A 20,550-nucleotide genomic window follows, 5' to 3' on the forward strand; every position below is an offset into this window, starting at 1 on the left:
TGCTTGTCATCAAATTATCTGAATTGTCTACCTGTTGAGAGACACTAGACACTCTTTACTTTCTTCCCAGCAAGGCTGTCCCTTTCATCTGAACAAAGAACAGGAGAATGCTAAATTCTGGGCCATTGGCGTGACTGCTTGTGTTAAAAAAATCAGGTACAGCAGCAGATAATGAATGCTGCTACATAAAAATACTGCATCAGGTGTGTATGTTTGCCTGTGTGTGCATGAGAACAGGGGGATTAATATTTAGAGAATGTAATTAAGAGTCTCTAATAGAGGAACAGAAACTGGGCCACAGTGTTTTCCCATGGCTGAGAAAGTTTCCACTGGTCTGGTTCCCAATTATAAAAACACTGGAGTCCTCAGCCACCACAACAAAGCCTGTAAATTTCCAAATGAATATTTAAAATAACCCTATGGAGTTTTTAATGTTAATGTATTTCAGCCTTTGACTAACATGAATATCCTACAGGGCTACCATCATGCGAATTCCATTCTCTTCTTTTAATGCTATAACACCAAAAACAAAAAAAACCCTCTGCTTCAGCTATTCCTGGTGTACATTTTATGTGTTTCTTTCCATATGGAGCCCCCAGATGTACAGCAGACCCCACTCAGCTGCTTTCTTTGTAGGCTATCAGGCCAGCAACACAAAAGCAACGCATACACACACATGTACAAAGATACTATTGAAAATCAATACCCTAATAATGGCAGCAGGGCCTGTGCTTTCTCCTTGATAGCCAATTATGAACAATTTACTAAAGTTGTCAACTCATGGCAAAACAAATAGTGTTAATAGCGTAGATTTCATAAAGGCTTATCTGTCTTGTTATTGCGGCACTCTGTGCAGAGTTCCAAGTTCAAGCTGCTAATGGAACCATAACTCACCCGAGGACAAAATGAACACTATAGTCATCACCAGCTGGATTTGGAGAACAGGGAACTGATGACTTCCACAGTGCTGCATGGCTGTTCGTGAGTCTCTTATAAATAGCTACAGTATTTTACATCAAGAGGTTGGAATCTCAACACTTTACAATAGTTTTACTACAGGCTTTTAGAGTGGTTTAGTGAAATAGTGTAGAACGGGTTTTAAAATGAAAAGTTAATTTGGTTTTTCAGATAATTGGTTTAAAGCCATAGGAGAAGCAGGAACTGTTTTTAACTACACATATGCTGAGGCCTGTGCACAATGGGGAGCCTGATCCCTGTCTAAGATGTCTATACCTGCATGTGGTACAAATAGTAATGCTGGTAATAAAGTTTACAGAGTGATGGTCAAACAGCCTTTCTTCTTTTGATGTTAACACTACTAGATGCTGCCAATTCTCTTCTGTTTCAGTTCTGGAACGTAGTATTGTTTCATGCAAGCTTCTTAGGGTACCTCTATTCTGCTATGCAAGCTCAGGGTTCATGGGACTTGAGTCAGCTGACCCTGGGTTACAGAATACAGGCTAGAGCATCTACACTGATTATTAATCCCACATAAAGAACTTTCTAACCTAGGGCTCTGGTTCCCACAGCGTGACATGCAGAACCAAATGAAACCCATCATATCCCAGACTCCCTAGCACTCTCCTGAAATGTGACTACTCTAACCCTTTGGCTATGGGGCACTGTGGGAAAACTTGACTGCCTACCTTGGGAATCTTCACTACACACATCTAACGAAGTGGGTCTTTGCCCACAAAAACTTATGTTCCAAAAAAATCTGTTAGACTACAAGGTGCCACAGGACTTCTAGTTGTTTTTGTGGATACAGACTAACACAGTTACCCTTCTGATACTGCCCATCTTGGACATTACAGGAAGTTTGAACAGGATCCCAACAAGGGGGAATTCGAAGTTGCCGGGGTCCTTTCAAAAAGGAGCCCCGTCTGGGGCTGGGTCTACACGTGCCCCTTCCTTTCAAAAGGGGCATGTTAATGAGCGGGTTCAAAAGATGCTAATGAGGTGATCTGGTGATTGGAAGAAGGGCTTTCAAAAACTGGGGGGGGGTCCTTTTGGAAGGTCCCGTCTCCATGAGCGGCGCACGATTTGAAAAGCTGCACTTTCGAATTCCCATGGCTTCCATTATGCTAATGAGGCACTGCATATTCATTGCAGTGCCTCATTAGCATATTTCAAACCCTCTCATTAACATGCCCCTTTTGAAAGGAAGGAGCATGCGCAGACACAGGGTGGATGAGCTGCGCGGCGGTGAGCCGCAACAATTTCGAAGTGCCGCGGCTGCTGGCATGCTAATGAGGTGCTGAATATGTATTTCAGCGCTTCATTAGTAAACTTTGAAATGGCCATTTGCATGGCCATTTTGAAGTTTTGAGCTAGTGTAGCCCCTCTGGGGGGAAAAGCAGTGTTGGGTGTAACTGATATGTGGTTCTCATCAAGTTGAAGATTCTGTTTGTTTTGTTTTGAATGAAGATTTGAAGATTTCAACATTGATCTGAAGTTAATCTGAAACTATCATGCCTAAAACAGTGATCCTTCCCTGGGGTTGGCCAACTTATAAGTTCTGGAGAAGTCTTGCCTTCATTGCCTCTATTTCTGGTCAAGGTTAGATTAAGAAAATGTAAAGGTTTGTGATTATTTTTAAAACAAAGTTTACCAAATATTTTAAAGAAATTTTGTGCTGGTTCTTCTTTCTTCTTACCTGGTTCTATTATCAATGTTAGGGGCTCTCAGTCCATTAAAGAAAAGGAACTTTGTACTGAATTTATTAATACGTTATGAATACACTCGTCCCTCGCTATACGAGCACAATTGATTCCCAGATTTCTGCTCATAGGTGAAAACTCGTAAATTCTCATTAAAATACATGTAAAAGTCTCCAGTTTGTTCCAAGGGCTTGTAACTGGATATAAACCAGTTGGGTTTAGGTACTTTTCTGATGTATTTGAATAGTTTGGCACCAGAAATAAGATGTAGTATATGTCTGCAGAGCAGGGATTCCCAACCTATGGGTCGGGACCCAAACATGGGTCCCATTAGATTTGTTAAAGGTCACCAGCTGGGCAGTCCCCATCTGCATGTGGCTGTTAAAGAAGCCATTTGCAGTTTCTTAACACTGGTGCCTCAGGCAGATATCTATCAGTAGCGATAGCTGCTGGAGATGGCAGCTGTCTCTATCACTAGGGATAGCAATTACCTTAGCCTAGGTGCTGAAACCTTAACACTTGAGTTAATTGCTGGGAGCAGGAGGGCTGGGGGAGCCACCCAGCCTAGCAGCCCTGGTGAAGAGGGTGCGGGAGAAGGAGGAGTGTCTAAGGCTGCGGGTGTTGAGGGATGCAGGAGGGGTCTAAGACTGGGGGAAGTTTGGGGCTGCAGGAAGAGTCTAATGCTGGGGGCAGTTTGGGGCTCCTGGGGGGGCTCTAAGCCTGGCGGTGGTTTGTGGCTGCTGGAGGTGGGGTCTAAGGCTGGAGGAGGGTTGGAGCTGCTGGGTGGGGTTAAGGCTGGGGGCAGTTTGGGACTGTGGGAGGCAGTTAAAACCTGGCCAAGGGTGAGGTCTGCAGGGCAGGCAGGGTGTCGAATACAGTAAACCCTGGAGTTACCCAGGGGTTGTTCCTGCAACCCCTGCATAACTCGAATTTTCCTGCAAGGGGAGGGGAGCGAGGAACAACCAGGGCTGGTCAGTTTCCTGGCTCCCAGAGTGGCAGGAGCTGGGAACCAGGGGCAGGCTGGTTCCAGTCTCTCCATGGCTTGCGAAGCCAGGAAACTGATCAGCTCATGGCTGGTCAGTTTCCTGTTCCTGCCATTGCAGGGGAGGGAACCAGGCTAAGAGCCTTCTCCCTGTCTTCCCCAGACGCAGGGCTGTCAGACAGCTGCATGTCTGAGGGAAGGGAGGGAGAAGGCTCCAGCTGCGGGTCTCCCCACCCCCAGCTAGGGACCCCATGGCTTAAGCTGAGCCAGCTGCAGGGCTTTGGGTCTCCCTGTCCCCTAGCCAGGGGCCTGCTCATATAAGCGGGGGAAGTTCACTCGTATAGGCCATGTCTACACTAGCCCCAAACTTCGAAATGGCCATGCAAATGGCCATTTCCAAGTTTACTAATGAAGCGCTGAAATACATATTCAGCGCTTCATTAGCATGTGGACGGCTGCGGCACTTCAAAATTGACGCTCCTTGCCGCCGCATGGCTCGTCCCGACGGGGCTCCTTTTTGAAAGGATCCCACCTACTTTGAAGTCCCCTTATTCCCATCTGCTCATGGGAATAAGGGGACTTTGAAGTAGGCGGGGTCCTTTCGAAAAGGAGCCCTGTCGGGATGTGAGCCGATGCCCAGGTGCCAGCTAAAGATCCGGTGGGGCAAAGGGGGTGATGCCGCACCAGCAGCTACGCTAAGCAGCCAGGGCAGGCTGGGTTCTTTGGTTTGCGTTTAGTTCAGGTGCAGCAGCAAGAGGAAAATACACTTATTAGAGGCCTTAACAATTATTTTATTTACACAAAGATAGAAACAATTTAACTAAGACAAACGATTAAAGTACCACAATTGTGAATTTTTGTTTATAACTTTAGCAGCAGTTAATAGGAAAGCTGCTGGCAGCGATTTTACAACAGAAGCGGCTGCCGTGAGTAAAAGGGGTTTTTAAACTGACCGCCCAATTTTATGAATGAAACCAAGATGGCCGCCAAGTTTGAGTGACAAGATAATGATTTTCTACAGTTCTATGTAAAAGATAATGGCCGATCGTAGTTTTCTAATAGATCTAAATGGTAAATGCGTTTTAAAGATAAGGTAAGGGCTTCCCGCGGTTTGATTGACAGGCTAATGGTTTTTAGCAGTTTATAGCCAAAAACAGTAAGTACCTGCGGTTTTTAAAGGGGAAACAACACAATTTAACTTAAGAAAAGTTTTAGACAAACTATCTAGCTTAAACTAATACAAGTAATGTGTACACAAGAAAGGCACGTTGCAGGTGTGATTTTCACCCCTGCCTCTTAGACCTGGTGGAACCAGAGTCTTTCCCTCAATTCCTATAGGAAAGAAGTGTAATACAGGTGTAATTCTTACGCCTGCCTCATAGATCTGGTGTGACCCAGAATCTTTCTCTCAATCCCTCGGGAAGAAGTAGATACAAACCAGGCGTCCCCAGTCTCAGGAGTCAATACCGGACCTGGCCAGCAGGTGTAGGTGATTGGAGCTCAAAGGGGGTGGGCTGCCAAACCCGTCTTTATACCCCTTTGGTCACGTAGGCTTCTTCCTGGTCTCAAGTGGCCAATCTGGGAGGAATGTGTTTGAACCCCAGGTTTCCCAGGGAAGGTGCAAGGCTCAATTCGCACCTGTGAATTGTGGACAATTGGGCACCTTTGAAGGTGATGGGCGGAGGTTCCCCGTTTTTCCTGGAGCGGTGATCAGGCGTGTCAATTACCGATATCAGTCAGAAAGGCGGCCATTAGCTAGCCCATTCACTGTCTCGTTTTTGTGTATAGTAGAGAGTCTGGGTGAGACAGCACACCTGTGTTCCCAGGGCATCAAAGGCTGCCTGTCTCCCTCTCTGTCTCTCCCAGTGGCGGGGAGAAGAAGAAAAGCCCAAATGGGGGGTTCATGTCTGGCTACACGGGACGAGCCGCGTGGCAGCGAGGCGCGTCAATTTCGAAGTGCCGCGGCCGCCCGCATGCTAATGAAGCACTGAACATGCATTTCAGCGCTTCATTAGTAAACTTCGAAATGGCCATTTGCATGGCAATTTTGAAGTTTGGGGCTAGTGTAGACACGGCCATAGTAAATAAAGGTAGGCACATATGTTCCTTGTATTAGTGAGTACTCATAAGTAAAGTACTCATTAAACGAGGGATGAGTGTAGTTGTATCAACTGGTTTCTTCTTTTTACAAAAATGAGGGATACTGTACAAAGGCCCAATGCATTCTATTATTGATGTTAATTGCTTCCCTAATTCAGCTACAGTTTAGTATAGAATATTCATTAGTGATCATTAGAGATCCATCAGTGATTAGTTTCCAGGGATTCCCAACAATATAAAAGCAGACAGCTAAAACCCCCTAGGATTTAATTCTTCAGAATAGCTCAGCGGTCAGCAACCAAACAAGCAACAAGAGCCATTTCTTTTAGCTTGGTAAAAAACTCAGTAACTCAGGACCCACAATGCATGTGAAAATGAGATGCTCCTTAATAAATAATGTCAAACTATACTTTTTGTAACCCCTATTTTAAGAACAATGCACACACATATCCCACAGTGCACTGCATGTATTAAAGGGGGGAGTTATTCAACATTGCGAGATCACACATTGGTTGCTATTTAGCTATGAATTGTTCATTGCTGGGATTTTAGATGTTCACCCACATATTGAAAATAATCAAGAGGGTTTTTTGTTTTGTTTTGTTTTACTTTGAAGTTATAGAATTGGGAGCCACAAAGAAGTGCTTAAAGAGCTGAATGTGGCTCCAGAACTGCAGGTTGCAGATCCCTGGACTACCTGTTAAATATCATCAAGGTGTGAACAGAAACATCTGTAGTGATGACAATACACTGACTAATAGGACTAATGACTGTAGGCATGGGGAAAAGGCTTCACGCATAAAAAACAGCTTGCATAATTTTTAATGTGATCATTAACAAATTGATATGGGAATGCGAACATAGTGATAAGTATCTACAGATCACAGAATCACAGGGCTGGAAGGGACCTCAGGAGGTCATCTAGCCTAGCCCCCTGCTTCAAGCAGGATCAACCCGCACTAAGTCATCCCAACCAGGACCTTGTCCAGCCGGGACTTAAAAACCTCAAGGGATGGAGAATCCACCACCTCTCTAGGCAACGCATTCCAATGCTTCACCACCCGCCTGGTGAAGTAGTTTTTCCTAATATCTAACCTACACCTTTCTCTCTTCAACTTCAGACCATTACTCCTTGTTCTGCCTTCTGACACCACTGAGAACAGTTTCTCACCCTCCTTTTCAGAGCTCCCCTTCAGGAAGTTGAAGGCTGTTATTAAATCACCCCTAAGTCTTCTCTTCTGTAAACTAAACAAGCCCAAATCCCTCAGCCTATCCTCATAGGTCTTGTGCTCCAGACCCTTAATCATTTTTGTTGCCCTTCCCTGAACCTGCTCCAGCAAATCCACATCCTTTTTATACTGGGGGCTCAAAACTGGACATAATATTCCAGATGTGGCTTCACCAGTGCCGAATAAAGAGGAATAATTACTTCTCTAGATCTGCTCGAAATGCTCCTCCTAATGCACCCTAGTATGCTGTTAGCCTTCTTGGCTACAAGGGCACACTCATATCCAGCCTTTCATCCACCATAACCCCTAGGTCCCTTTCCATTGTACTGCTGCTGAGCCAGTCAGTCCCCAGCCTATAACAATGCTTGGGATTCTTCCGCCTCAGGTGCAGGACTCTATATTTCTCCTTATTGAACCACATCAGATTTCTTTTGGCCCAGTCCTGCAATTTATACAGGTCACTCTGGATTCTCTCTCTACCCTCTAATGAATCTACCTCTCCCCCTAGTTTTGTGTCATGCACAAACATGCTGAGGTTGCAATCCAGTCCCTCATCCAGGTCATTAATAAAGATGTTGAGTAACACCGGCCCCAGTACTGAGCCTTGCAGCACTCCGCTTGAAACAGACTGCCATCCAGATATTGAGCCATTGACCACTACCCGTTGGGCCCGACCATCAAGCCGGCTTTCTATCCATCTTATAGTTCAAGGATCCAATCCATATTTCCTTAACTTATGGACAAGAATGTTGTGGGAGACCGTATCAAAAGCCTTGCTGAAGTCAAGGTATATCACATCCACCGACTTCCCCATGTCCACAGAGCTTGTTACCTCATCATAGAAGCTAATCAGATTAGTCAGGCAGGACTTGCCCCTGGTGAATCCATGTTGACTACTTTTGATCACTTTCCCCGCTTCCAAGTGCTTCAGAATGGATTCCTTGAGGATTCCCTCCATTAGTTTCCCAGGGATTGAGGTAAGGCTGATGGGTTTATAGTTCCCTGGATTGTCCTTCTTTCCTTTTTTTAAAGATGGGCACTACGTTTGCCTTCTTCCAGTCAGCCGGTATCTTCCCTGATCTCCAAGAGTCTTCAAGGATAATGGCCAAAGGTTCAGAGATGACCTCTGCCAATTCCCGCAGTACCCTAAGGTGCATTAAATCCAGACCCATGGACTTGTGCACATCTAGTTTTTCTAGATAGCTCAGAACTTGTTCCTTCCCCACAGATGGCTGCCCTCCACCTTCCCATACTGCATCATCTAGGACTGTCATGTGGAAGTTGACTTTGTCTGTGAAGACTGAGGCAAAAAAAGCATTGAGTACTTCAGCTTGTCCTGCATCATCTGTCACTAGGTTACCTCCCTCATACAGTAATGGCCTCACACCTTCTCTGATAGCCTGTTTATTGTTCACATGCCTGTAGAAACCCTTCTTGTTACTCTTCACATCCCTTGTTACTCTTCACATCAATCAGTTTATAAACTCATTTCTGTTACATACCATTTCAAACACAGCCAGGCATGAAGGGGTCAGTTCACTAGCCATTGTAGGAGGCAGGCAAGGGCAGATCACTCACCTCTATTGTTACTTAAACCATACCACAATGAATGCTGGTGCTTTCATTTCTGAGTTCGTACCACTGCTGGGGTGGGATGGGGGCAGGGGCAAAGGAGGTTGTTGCCCTGGGGCCCAGCCTTTCAAAGGGGCCCAGAGCTTCAGCTGCCACTGCTGCTACTTTGGCAGGGGTGGCGGCTGGAACTCTGGACCCCTTTGAAATGCTGCGGCAGCGCTGCTCCAGCTGCGTGAGGCTGTCAGGGAGGAGGAGAGCTCAGCACAGCAGTTTGGGCGGGGGTGAGGGCTGACTACCCCATGGCCCCCTTCCCTTCTGCTCTTGGCCCCAACCATTATGGAGCGCAGAGAGGGGCCCACCTTCCACCTTGCCCCTGTGCCCAGGTAAGTGGTCGATGCTCTGACACTGGGTAAGAGTCAGTGAAAATGGCAGGAGTATATGAAGATGTTGGGTTGGGAGTCCTCAGAACTGACAGAGGTCTAGCAAATGGGTAGATGGCTGATGTACTCAAAAACAGAGGTTTACAGATGTTCCACTCAAAGATTATGGTTGGGCACCAGCAAGATACGTATTAATAAGCAATTTTGCAGAATTTGGTAAATAAGTTTTTAAATATGCTGAAGACAGGACAGGCAAATAGGTGGATATACCTAATGTACTCCTGTTCACATGGTCTATTCATTTCTAGTTAAACACAACTGAAGTAGCTTACCTTAAAGAAGGCCACTTTACCCTTTCGTGTGGTGTCCATCTTCAGTAATACACTCTTACGTGATTTCCATGGGTTACACAGCCACGCACAGTCCCTGGAGTAATGACACTGTCATGATCTCAGTTTAACTCCAGAACAACACCTACTTATTACTCTAAATAGTCTCAGAGGGGTAGCCATATTAGTCTGTAGCCTTGCAAAAAACAAGCAGTCCTGTAGCACCTTAAAGTCTAACAACTTTATTCATGAGGTAATGAACTTTGGGTCTGATCCAGCATGTTATTTCCCTAATAAATAAATTTGCTAGCCTTTAAGGTGCTTGGTTTTTATTGCTGTGAGATGGCACAGGCCCAGATCTGTTCCGGCTGCTGTCACAGACTCTTTCTCTCTCTCCCCAAGGCAGAAAGTACCCAGTATCCTCCCAGATTTACTTCCCAAGACAAGGTCATTTTTCTCTGGGTGATGCTATCTAGGTGCGCAGCTGTCTGTGGATGTGTCACACACACAAATCCACCCAGGACAGTAACTGTTCCCATATTTCAGTACAAATGAGCTCAGCATCCAATATGGCAAGTTCTTTGAAAATCTGACATCTTTGTTTGATGCCTAAGAAGGAACTAAATTCTCTTGAAAATTTGGCTCTTGTTTTGAGTGCCCAAATATTTTCGTTACCTGGCCCCAAATGTTTCTGCAAGGGAATCACTGCAGGCAGATTGCATACAGTTGTTCCCCTTCACACTGCAGTTCTGACCCGGTATACTTTGAGCACTGAACTCATTATTGTTTTTGTTGAGACAGACTAACACGGCTACTCCTCTGATTCCTTTCTGATTGTTTTCTGAAGTTGCATAAAAATCTCCCAGCTTGTGCCAGACCCGCAGAATATTGGGAAACATCCCTAAGGTGGGAGACCAACAAGTTCATTTTCACTGGGCACGCAAAGCAAAAGTTCAGCTGAATCTCCACAGGTGAAAGGCCAGTGCCTTACCCCATGTCTACTGTTTTAAACCACTAACCAAATGTCTAGTTACGGGACCAGCAGTCAACATGATAAACCCACGATTCAGCTACTTTAAACATTTGTCACATTCTCCCTTTCGATGGGTTATGTAGTAGACAATGGAGGAAAAACTACGCAACTGTCAGTCTGAATTAGAGAGGGGAGAGTTTTGCTGCACAGGTTTCTAACTTACCAATTACTGACTAACAGGCATGTCATTGTTTCCAGTTGATGTTTCTTGCTTCCTAATGAAGCAAGTATGTGCTCACAAGCTCAAGGATTTAGTGTGCATGCAGGCACCAAAGTTTTCATATTTCGCAAGGTAGAAAAGCACCCTTGTGCCTATGACAGGCACACACTCTTGTATTTAACTGGAGGTTGTTCATGTTTGCAAAACCGATAAATAGCAATGAATCTGTGCGTGCATTCACAAAACACTGTCCCCAAGAGTGCCTCTCAGTGGATAATTTTTGAATGGCATGCTGCCCAACAAAGCTGTGTCTACATGTGCACGCTACTTCGAAGTAGCGGCACTAACTTCGAAATAGCGCCCGTTGCAGCTACACGCGTCAGGCGCTATTTCGAAGTTAACTTCGACGTTAGGCGGCGAGACGTCAAAGTTGCTAACCTCATGAGGGGATTGGAATAGCGCCCTGCTTCAACGTTCAATGTCGAAGTAGGGCCCGTGTAGACGATCCGCGTCCCGCAACGTCGAAATTGCTGGGTCCTGCATGGCGGCCACCAGCTGGGGGGTTGAGAGATGCTCTCTCTCCAGCCCCTGCGGGGCTCTATGGTCACCGTGGGCAGCAGCCCTTAGCCCAGGGCTTCTGGCTGCTTCTGCGGCAGCTGGGGATCCATGCTGCAGGCACAGGGTCTGCAACCAGTTGTCAGCTCTGTGTATCTTGTGTTGTTTAGTGCAACTGTGTCTGGGAGGGGCCCTTTAAGGGAGCGGCTTGCTGTTGAGTCCGCCCTGTGACCCTGTCTGCAGCTGTGCCTGGCACCCTTATTTCAATGTGTGCTACTTTGGCGTGTAGACGTACCCTCGCAGAGCCTATTTCGATGTGGTGCCGTGCAACGTCGAAGTTGAACATCGACGTTGCCAGCCCTGGAGGACGTGTAGACGTTATTCATCGAAATAGCCTATTTCGATGTTGCTACATTGAAATAAGCTATTTCGATGTTGGCTTCACGTGTAGACGTAGCCCAAATCTGCACAAGAATTGCGGTACTGTGTTCATTTTCTAGACCTGACTGCCAATTCAATATCAGCCATCTGGAGAGAGCTGGTAACCGCGAAATAGGTTTTAGACAATGGGAGAAAACACCGGTCATTTTCAGGCTCAATTTCCAATTAGAAGATTATGTGGTGGCAAAATACCGAGTGCTTCTTAGTGTTTGTGGCCACAGTTCAAAATGCGTCTGAGCCACAGCCAGAGGGGGAAATGTAGTTCTTACTAAAGCTATTATTTTAACACTAGTAGGGAGAACAGACGAGGCATTTCTTGACTTCTCAGTGAAGTCCCGTTCACTACTCAGGAGAAAAGTTACCCTAACTGCAGACTAAACTACACTGAATAATTTGGTCCAGTGACACTAGGACTCTCTCGTGTGCTTCAGTACAATTAGGAAAGGCGACGTTTCCCAATGACTAGGGCTCTGGATGGGCAAGCAGAAGAGCTAGAGCTTAGTCCTGGCTCTGCCACGGATCCACTGCATGACGTTGGATGTGTCACTTCACCTTGTTGTGCCTCAGCTTCCATTCATGCCTTCTTACTTCTTTAGATTGTGAGCTTTTGGAGAAGGAACCTTCTCTTTGTATGCATTTGTACAATTGGGGCATCTAGGCACTGCTGTAATATGAAAGGTAATAAGTCTTTCCACAAAAACTTTTGTGAAGTTGTTCAGCTGACAAACAGGAAATGCAACATGTGGAGGAAAGTTTAAAAGGAATCCTTCGGTTAAGTGAGAGTGACCACGACAAGAATCATAGGGTGTGTCTACACTAGGAACTAACACTGAAGTTAACTTCGAAGTTAGATGTTACTTCGAAGTATCCAGCAGATCATCTACACACATTTTTCCTTACCTCAAAGTTAACTTTGAACTAGGGAGCGCAACTTCAAAGTCCTTACTCCATTACTGGGAATGGAGCAGCACCCTACTTTGAAATTTAACTTCGAAGTAGGGTGTGTGCGGACACTCAACTTTGAAGTTTGTTACTTCAAAGTTGCACTTTGAAGTAAACAACTTTGAAGTTATTTTTGTAGTATAGATACAGCCATATAGTAAATTGTAGAAATAAAGAAGTATAGGACTGGAAGGGATATCAATAAGTCATTTAGTCCAGTACAGTTCTCTGCTCTCAAAGTAAGACTACATAGTAAAACTAGACCATTCCTAGCAGTTCTTTGTCTAACATGTTCTTAAAGGCCTCCATTGGTGGAGATTCCACGACCTCCTTAGAAGATTTGTTCCAGTACTTAAAAACCTTGAGGAAGGTTTTTTTTTTTCTCTTTTCTCTAATGTCCAACCTAATCCATCTTTGCTGCAATTTAAGCCTATTGAATCCTGTCTTGTCGTGGGATGCTAAGGAGAACACTTTTTCTCCGTCCTCCGTGTGACTACCTTTTGTGTAGTTGAAAACAATTCTCATGTCCACTCTGAATTTTAATGTCCACTCTGAGTCTTTTCTCCTCCAGACCAAACAAACCCAATTCAATCTTAGCTCATGGTAGCTCATGTTTTCTAGATGTTTAGTAATTTTTGTTTCTCTTTCCTGGACTTTCTCAAGTTTGTCCACATCTTTCCTGAAATATGGCATCAGAACTGGCTACAGTACTCCAGTCAAGGCCTAATCAGGTTAAATGCATACCAATATGAGGAGCAACCAGTATCAGAAATGGAGAAAAGTTAGATTTTGGAAATACAGGTTGAAAATAATAATGCCTTGTCCAACCCACTCTATACCCTTATATGAACTGGCAGTTGCTCAGCTAATACACTGGATGGTTGTTAATGTTGGAGTTAATGCAAATCAGCTCTAAACAACCCAGGTATAATTGCTGTACTCCAACTAGTAATTCTTCGTTCATTCTAGTCACTGTCTGTAAATCTGTAGTCTCCTGCACCCTGTCAATGGGGAAGTGTTTTTAACTGCAGTCTTAGGCAAGAGGGGCCCTACATGGCTCCTTTACTAATTGCTAGTTATTGGTTATGAACAATGCCATCCACCTAGCTACCATACACATGTTTCAGTTCTCTCTGTTTTCAGTACGTTGAGAGTATTAGTTCCTCTGTCCAGATTGGGGGGAAAAAACCCAAACAACAAAAAACCTGTGAAGAACAGAGAAAACAAATATCCCACGGCAGCAGGCAAATTAGACATTTTTAGCCTTTTCTGCTTGCTCTGAAATTTGAGATGCAGTTGTGCTTGGAGTGTCAGTGTTGCACATGAGCAAGATACTATTTTTGGTTATGGGATATGTTCTGAGATGGGTGTTTATTAGACATGGTCCTGGGATATGGAGCTCTGAACCATGCCCAACTTTCCCTGAAGTCAGATCTGGGACTGTAGTTTAAACTCTCCTGTAAAGTTAAACTGTGCCTCTAAGAAGCACAGCTGCAGAGGGAGGGAGAGATCTGCTGGTCCATGGAGAGAATTGGGATTAAAACATAATCCCCACTGGGGCATGGTGTGGGAGCACAGTGAAAAATAGCCCTTTTTGCATGTCTGAAAATTTCTATCACACAGTTACTCTACTAGATTTGGGCTTAATTAGTTTGTAGAAGAGAAGACTAAGGGGTGATTTGATAGCAGCCTTCAACCTCCTGAAAGGGGGCTCTAAAGAGGATGGAGAGAGACTGTTCTCAAGGTGACAGATGGCAGAAAAAGAAGCAATAGTCTGAAGTTACAGAGGGAGAGGTATAGGTGGATATTAGGAAAACCTCTTTCTCTAGGAGGTGGTGAAGCAGTGAAATGTGTTACCCAGAGAAGTGGTGAAATCTCTATCCTAGAGGTTTTTAAGTCCCAGCTTGACATAGTCCTGGCTGGGATGACTTAGTCTGGGCTGATCCTGCTTTAGGCAGGGCATTGGACTAGATGACCTCCTGAGGTCCCTTCCAGCCCTAGAATTCTATGATTCTATGACTCTCTGATACTAGTGCTGTCTCGTGTGTAGCAGGTGGGGTCAGGGCATCACCTTCCAACCAAATACTGGCCTGGCTGCTAGCAGGGCCAATCAGAGGGAGGGTTAGGAGAAACTTTTGGTCCTAGCTTCATGCTCAAAGCAGGGGCCTTAGATTCAGACAGTTGTTAATTGTTTAGCTTTTGATAAGTTTCACACTTGTTTTTATGTGCAGCCCTCAATGATTAGTGCACTTGCATAGAAAAAGGCTAGAAAAGTATTTGTCAAATAAATAAAAAAATGCACATTCTGTCTCACTAGGGTTTGGTACCTTATTTTGTTTCATGTCATCATTTTTTAATTTTTATTATGGCGAGGTGCCCGAGAAGCTGGAAGTGGCCCAGGCCTCTCTGGACCTCTGAGAAGCCGAGGTTGCTAGTGCTGCAGACAGCATAAAACTGCCTTCCTATGTGCTACCAATGCAGCTGGTCAAATTATAGCTTTATCCTGGGTGGCAGAGGTTGGTGGTTGAGTGGTTACTTGTGTTCCCTGTTCACTATGCCTCAGCAGCAGTGGCCATAAATTGACCTGAAACATTTATTATTTGCTATTTGAAAGAGAGCACATATAAGCAGTGTATTCATTTTTTAAAAATTAGTAATTCTGCTGCTCGGCATCTGATGGCATTGTCAGGGAAATTTAGTAAAATAGATGCATGGAAGCTGCGTAGTGTTTCCAAGTGACTTTCTGAGGCCTCCACTAGCTTTCTCTACAGGGTTATTTAGTACAGTGCTTACAGCTTTGATTCAAGCTCTTAAGAGAGGTTAACATTCCTTGATATTGAGCGTGTTCTTTTGTGCTCAGAACAGGGACAGCTAGGGAAGCATCATTGTAGCCTTCCCCACACTCCTCATGTAACTCTTCTGGGTGGATCACAGCTAGGGATGAGACTGTAGATTAATCTCTACACTCGCAAAGTTCTTGACCTGTTCTGGTCTGGCTATGGTCTGAAGAGGGTCTGTCCCACGAAAGCTCATCACCTAATAAATTATTTTGCTAGTCTTTAAAGTGCTACTTGACTGCTTTTTGTTTTGATAGTATATAGACTAGCACGGCTCTCTCTCTGTTACTACCAGCCATGGTGCACTTTTAGTGACAGTAGTAGCAGCATGAAACCAAGCAATCCTGTAGTACCTTAAAGACTAATAATTTATTAGGTAATGACCTTTTATGGGTAAGACCCACTTCTTTAGACTGTAGTAGCAGCAGAGGACTTTTGTGGGACAGCCTGTTCGCTGGGATCTGGGTCGAAACCACCAAGTCTTTTTTTTTTCTAAGCCACTGAGTAGCTGTCAGAAAGGTAATACATTTTGGCCAGTAGATGTTGCTCAGGATTTGGATGAACAACCTAGAAAGGAGGGGCTCCAATATCCTATTGCTAGTACCCCAAGCTATCTACCCCCCCCAGAACACATACCTGCTTGAAAAAAAGAAAACACATTGCAAACAAACATAAATGACCCACTAATGTCAGGTGCTAGAGACATGACCTTCATCTGTGCTGGGTGAGACAGAATGAACCTACCGTAACATGACACCTCCAGTCATGTTGCACTGTCAATTTGGAGAAACAGACTTTTCCCCCCAAGAGAACAAAAGTGAGACATAATACATCACTGAGCTGATGGGCCCATTTTCAACTGATGTTGGAGATCAGTATCCTGTAAGTATTCCTGAGATTTATATTCAACCGCAGTGACGTTGTTAAGCTGTAATTCTGGTCACATCAAAGTGTTTTTCTTTCATAGAATGAGCCAGATCCTCAGATGGTATACATCAGCGAAGCACCACTTAATTCAGCAGAGTTGATTTTCCCCAGCTGAGGATCTGGCTCAGTATCGTTTGGCTGATTTCATTTTTTTAAGTTAAATACGTTATAATGCTGCTTAACGCAGTGGGTCAGGTAAATATAAAATCCTCTGTGTGACTGAAAGAGACGAATAAGTCCTTCTTCTGCCAGGCTCTTGCTGTTCCTTTATAGAGAATTACTGTGAATTATCCCTTATGTTTTGCTTGGCTACAGCTTGGAGACCTTAAATGACTATTAGTAGAATCTGCTCAGTGAATGCTCTGCCCAGCGCTTAGCACTTACTAGACTGTGATTGCACTGTTATGTTACTTCCAGGACATTCTGTTTCTTGTTCTTTACTTGTTGTTATTAATCACTAGCTATTACAGGTTGAACCTCTCTAGTCCAGCACTCTCTGGTCCAGCCAGATTCCTGGTCTGGCATGATTTTAGTTAGCTGGATGATTGCTTATCATGGGTGTGGCAGAGTTTGCTGCAGTCCTAGAAAGTTTTTGTTTACAGCCACCAGTTCTGGCTCTCAGTGCTCTGTGCTGTTATTTAGCTGTAATTTACCTATAAATGTCTTCTAAGGCTCAGTAAGCAGAGGAAGTGTTAGTAATGCGGCTAGACAATATTGACCTCCCTGTGGTTTGGCAGATTCTCTGGTTCTGAACTCGTCAGGTCCTGAGGGTGCCAGAGCAGAGAGGTTCAACCTGTAGTACTATAACATTACCAAGACACTCCCAGTAGGGACCCATTGTACAAGATGCTGTATGAACATACAGCCAAAAGACAGGTCCCTTCCTAAAGATTTTACAGCCTAAACAAAGGGCCTCTTGTGATCTGAGCCACTCCTGTATTCACACTGTACACACTACTGCATTAATATTGGCACAAAATATGCCTTGTGAAGGATCATCTGAAATGTAACAACAACATGCTGGCTATTGATATCACTGTAAAATGCATGTGTTAACTGTATATGTGAAGTTATGAATTCCTGTTGCATGAGGGGCTGAACACATTTACATCCAGATCACCTAGCTTAGGTAAAAGTCATCAACAGATCTGTCCTAGATAAAGGATTGAGGGTTTACCTCAATTTATTTATTATCTGGGAAAAAAGCCATTGAGCTAAACAGGTTATCCTCGGGATGAATGGAATATCCTGAGCCTGAATTCAAGACAGAAAATTAACATGGCTCCTGCACCCTGACAGCCCAGGAGATCTTCCCGACTTGTAAGACAAAGTCATGCCTTTGGGGATATAAGGTACAGAGAAAGACTCTGTCTTGATCCTTCATCTTAGGGGCCAAAGAAACCTAGCAGTTTAATCTCTGGGGCAGATCAAGCCCAGGCTGGCTGATAAAGAGCTGAAAAGAAGAGTGTGGGTTTTAGTTTTTTAGAATAGTGTTTGTTTTTATTTGCTTGTAATGATTTCTACCTCTTTAGCCCTTCTCCTGGCATCACTTAATGCATGTTCTTTTGTTAGTAATCCTGTTTTGCTCTCTTAACTGCTCTAAGTTCAGTCAAGTGTGTGTTTCAGAAAGCTGACAGGCCAGAGTGTTGTAGTGTCTCAGTAATGACAGCTATCTTAGTATTTTCTTTGTGTAGGTCTGATGAGAGGGACTAATCTCTGCAGCATGATGATTTGAGGGTGAACTTGAGACTGGAAGGGTATGAAGTTTGGCCTGCGAGTACACTCATCCATCATTTAATGAGTACTTTAGTTATGAGTACTCGCTAAAACGAGGAACATATATACCTACCCTTATTCACTTTATGAGTGAACTTCCCCGGCTTATGTGAGTGGAGTCCCTGGCCAGGGGGTGGGAACACCCACAGCCCTGCAGCTGGCTCAGCTCCAGCTGTGGGGTCCCTGGCTGGGTGTGGGGAGACCCTCAGCTGGAGCCTTCTCCCTCCCTTCCCTCAGACATGCAGCTGTCTGACAGCCCTGTGGCTGGGGGAAGAGAGGGAGAAGGCTCTTAGCCTGGTTCTCTCCTCTGCAGTGGCAGGAACATGAAACTGACTAGCCATGAGCTGATCAGTTTCCCAGCCCCGCAAGCCATGGGGAGACTGGAACCAGCCTGCCCCTGGTTCCCAGCTCCTGCCACTCTGGGAGCCAGGAAACTGACCAGCCCTGGTGGTTCCTGGCTCCCCTCCACTTGCAGGAAAATTCAAGTTATGCAGGGGTTGCAGGAACAACCCCTGGGTAACTCCAAGGTTTACTGTATCAGACACCCTGCCTCCCCGCAGACTTCACCCTTGGCCAGGTTTTAACTGCCCCCCATGGTTCCAAACTACCTCCGGCCTTAAACACACCCAGCAGCCCCAAACCTCCTCCAGCCTTAGACCCCACCTCCAGCAGCCACAAACCACCGCCAGGCTTAGAGCCCCCCCAGGAGCCCCAAACTGCCCCCAGCTTTACAACCCCCCCAGCAGTCCCAAACTTCCCCAGTCTTAGACCCTCCCTCCATCCCTCAACAGCCACAGGCTTAGACACTCCTTCTCCTGCAGCCTCTTCACCAGGGCTGCTAGGCTGGGTGGCTCCCCCAGCCCTTCTGCTCCCAGCAATTAACCCAAGTGTTAAGGTTTCAGCACCTAGGCTAAGGTAATTGCTATCCCTAGTGATAGAGACAGCTGCCATCTCCAACAGCTATCGCCATTGATAGATATCTGCCTGAGGCAGCAGTATTAAGAAACTGCAAACGGCTTCTTTAACAGCCACATGCAGATGGAAATTGTCCAGCTGGTGACCTTTAACAAATCTAATGGGACCCATGTTTGGGTCCCTACCCATAGGCTGGGAATCCCTGCTCTACAGACATACACTGTATCCTATTTTTGGTGCCAAACTATTCAAATACCTAAACTCAACTGGTTTATGTCGAGTTACAAGCCCTTGGAACAAACTGGAGACTTTTACATGCATTTTAATGGGAATTTAGTGTTGCTCTTATGAGTTTTTGCCTATGAGCAGAAATTTGGGAACGCATTGTGCTCGTATACCGAGGGAAGAGTGTAGTAACCAAGCTGGGCAAAGCCAGGCTGAGAGTGGTGGGCAGCTGCTAGGTTGGAGGGGGCCAGGAGTCTGGATTCAGGCTGCAAAGCTGCAAGAGACTCATGATTACATGGCAGATTCTGACCAATCCCATTACTGAGCTTGTGAACCCCAAATGCCACATCTCTACTTGCACCTCACTTCATTGCTGAGCTGAGCAAGTGCTCACCCCCTAACACAATATCTTTGTGTTTTGTCTAGTGGCTGCCATGTGAAGCAGTTGTGGCTCGCTTGCTTTCCCAGTCTGTGCTTCTTGGATTTGACAAGAATGTTTTTCCTTTGAACACCTCGGGAAATAAGGGCTGTCGAAGAGCTTACTTGTTCTCTCTGGATATGCTGCACATGACATGAATTTAAAATTCCCTTAAGAGGTTCTGACATCTGATGAACTCCAGTATACATAGCAACAAGGAGTAAATATGCTTATTATCAATAAAATCCTAACACACTGTTGTACTGCTCAGAGAAGAAATGCATCATCTCCAGCAAATTTTCACTGTGGAATCAGAGGTAAAGCCAGAATTCAAGAGATGGATGGTTGAGGCTGGGGATTTATAGCTTTCATAGGTAGAATATGTTAGCTGAGGAGACACCTGTATTACCAGCCCCAAATGTTCAACAATCATGAGTCAGGCTCACCAAACAGCTTGGGATAGTTTCAAAGTTAGAAGATTATGGAAAAATAAAAGACTTGTTTTTATGTGCCTTCTGCTTTTTATGTCTTTTCGGTGCACTGGGGTCACTTCCCCACAGCCACAAAGGCTCAAGATGTGTTCGTTTACGCATGAAGGCTGAAATCATCACATAGCCACTTGACTCCAAGAGCTGGGGCTTTAAGGAAAACAATATTTATCATGAGACTCATGGCAAAATTGTGAGAGATGGCAACGCTGTCTTACAACTTGTGCTCCGTAGGTGTGACAAAAACTCATTTCACTAGCATATCTAAAAGTTCAGCTAAAAACCTGCTTGAGGAAATGTCCTCAGAGGCCATAACTGTGATTCCACAAGAGCCACTCTTCTCTTCAACCAAAATGGTAAAAAATTCATGAAGTTGAGGCTTGATTCATATCTCACAAGCTATGTCTACACTAGAGAGTTTTATCGACAAAAGCCCTTGGAGCATCGGCGTTCCCAGGGTGCTCTGTCAACAGTATTCTGCCACTCCCCCATGAGGCAGAACTCTCTCGACAGATTCTGTTGACAGAAGGGCAATCTGGATATCCCAGGGCACTCTCTGTTGACAGACAGGACTTCTGGGA

This window comes from Carettochelys insculpta, chromosome 1 (genome assembly GCF_033958435.1).
Source record: "Carettochelys insculpta isolate YL-2023 chromosome 1, ASM3395843v1, whole genome shotgun sequence".
Taxonomy (NCBI): domain Eukaryota; kingdom Metazoa; phylum Chordata; order Testudines; family Carettochelyidae; genus Carettochelys; species Carettochelys insculpta.